The sequence below is a fragment of the Beauveria bassiana genome, assembly GCF_000280675.1.
Source record: "Beauveria bassiana ARSEF 2860 unplaced genomic scaffold BBA_S00006, whole genome shotgun sequence".
Classification (NCBI taxonomy): Eukaryota; Fungi; Ascomycota; class Sordariomycetes; order Hypocreales; family Cordycipitaceae; genus Beauveria; species Beauveria bassiana.
This window is the reverse complement of record NW_007930841.1, coordinates 1,345,593-1,348,408: the sequence shown is the minus strand read 5'-3', so window position 1 is coordinate 1,348,408 and position 2,816 is coordinate 1,345,593.

Here is a 2,816-nt window from a genome sequence, read left to right as displayed (position 1 = left end):
CCCAGATAGCAGGTAACCCGAGGGCACGCACTCCAAATGAGGCTTTGCGGGTGGGACCGTGTGGCCCCTGGTAACAGAACTTGAGACGATCTTCGAGTCGGAGTATAACTAATAATTGTCATTTTTTTTTTTAGGAGATCAACTTTGCTTGTGAAAAAAGCCCATTAGAGTAGCAGATCCATGCAAGGTAATGCTCCGAACCACTAGCCCTCCAACCCTCTTTCCTAGTTATGCTTGCAGGGACAACCCTCCGCAAATGGGAGCGGCCCCCTTTTATTCCGCTCTCTCCTCGTCTCCTGCGGCGGCCAACGTATTGCGACTCTTCTTTGGCTCTCTTTGCCCTACCAAGTATGCTTTGAACGGGTTTCGGCTCCTCAAGATCCCGCAACCGCAATCATTATTTTTTTTTGTTTTGTCATTCTTCATACGCGCTAGGATTGGCAAAAAGGACGAATTGACGGATGCTCTCACTCCAGGCCGTCTCAGATTTTACTTGAAAAGTAACCAAGTAACTATCTCGGGTGGGGGAAAGAGGCTTGGCTAAAAGAGGCTGGCGACAGGGATGGCGCAAATGCCAAGTTTGGCCTTACAGCTACTTACTTTGTACTGGTACACATACTTTAAAAGACTTCATTTTTTGTCACTGGCTCGGCAATATTTTTTTTCGACGGGCCGTTGGCGCGACGTTGCATCTCGAACGGTGCGGCTTTCTCCAAAGTAACTATGTGAAATCAGCTCTAAAGCACGCCCCCCAAGCCCGCAGTTTCGTCTTTTTGTAATTACATCACATAGAGCATCATAGTGCATGTACCGGACTTGTGGTTGCGTTGCCAACCTAGGTCTCGTTTGGCTCAGCCATGGGATGCTCAGTTTAGTGGCAACGTGATGGATGATCAACCATCATCAATCACTGACGCCGGCATGATCGCCGCCGCCAATCCCTTCCACGTAGTCTCCATCTTTTTTCAAAGGTGACTTCATTTACAACGTCTGTCGGAATGATGTAAAGCTGCGCACATAGACTGGCACACCTGAAGGAGCAGACATTCCGAAGGAGGGCAGAGAAGAAAAGATTATTGTTACCAAATTCGGTCGACAATTGCTCAACTCACAGCTAGCTATCAGTGCACGTATTTCATACACGTAGCCTTTAAGCTTCGATTATGAGTGGCTGGTAGTGGCATCTGCTAGAATATGCAACAAGTTTCAAGTTGCTTGGCTAGAACCCTGCGGCCACCAAGAAGCCGGTATGGTATCGGATCTTTCAAAAAAAAAGCTTAATGCGCATAATCAACTTGCCATGCTTCCACTGGAGCGTCGCCCTGGAAGGCAAGCCTTGCGATTGCAGATTGAGTTCCCGAGCATGCCAATGACTCGAGCATGGAATCCTCGACGCCAGTGATGCACGAAAGTGTACGAGATGCTTGGTCTCGGCTACCATGGTCTCGTTTTACTTTTACTACTTCGCTTTAGTTACTCGATATTGTATTATTGCTTCTATTAACCGGAGGCCCCCCGTGTCCCAGAATCGAGGCTATCACTTATAGCGATCAGCCTTGGGCACTGACAATTGTATCGTCGTAACTAACCCAAACCCACTAGAGTAATCACGAGTAAACTTGCAGTTGGTGGTATAGCAAGGATCTCACCTGTAATGTTCGTTCCGAAGCATCTGCCGTCTCTATTTCACCTTATTCACAAGGTTGGGGTGAACTGTAGCCATGAAAGGTAATCGGCAATGGTGACAGATGAGCGACAGGGAATACCCTGGCAGAAGAGATGGGCGGACCGAGCAAAACTGTCATCAACGTTGACAAGCAAACAGGGTACTGGTAGACGAGCTTGCCCTAATCTGGTGCATGACACTGCGAAAACACGGCAATCAAGATTGTCATTGCAAGTCGGGGTCAAATCCGAAACAAAAAATGAACAAGGGTTATCCATGACTATTTAGAAGCGTTATGCGACGCATAATATATTGGCTTGTCACTGTGATTATGTCAACAAGTGGCAAAGACCAGTAAGGACCCCCATGCCGTGTGATGAGACGTGAAGCACAGGGGCATATTGGTCCGAAGAAAGAAGAAGAAGAGGAAGACAAGAAAAGGAGGAGAAGAAGAGAAGAAGAAGAAAAGAAGAAGAAAAGAAGAAGCAGTTGCCTCGGCCGCAGCATCCTAAAAGAGTTTGGAAGAGCCGGCGGCCGCGCTGTGGAGGCGGCCGCGGCGGGGAAAAGAATGTGTCATTTTGGGAGAGGCTATCAAGCAGATTTCGGGGTTCGCTGATAAGAGCCGGGACGAACCCTCCAAGACCGAAAGGCATCGGAATTGTGTTTCAGAAATACCGTGGGGAGAAGAAGAATGTGGAAAGGCCGACACGCGACTTCGCCTTGGTTGTAATGGGTCAGGGTCAGTGTACGACAGCGTGTTATGGACGGGGATGATGCGTGACTCGCGATGGCTCGCTTTTGAGCGACTTGGCTATTTATGTGTAGTCGGTACGAATAGCGAATTGAGCTACCGAGGGGGGGAGGGGTCAAATAAAGAGATTCGGCCTATGCAATTCAATCTAGGACGAGTAAGGAATTCATCGCGGCGAGTGATGTCATTGTTGAATGACATCTGGGCTATCAAAGGCCGGGGCATGAAGACCTCATCACATTAAGAATAATCGTCGATGGCACCTATATATGTGACTCTATGTGCTTGATACGAAGAATTTAAATCAGAAAAGCACTGGTTTTCAAGTATTATCGGCACATCTTTCAGGCTATACAAGCTCCTTGCGTTCGATCAAGGAAATTGCGGCTAGACAAGTGG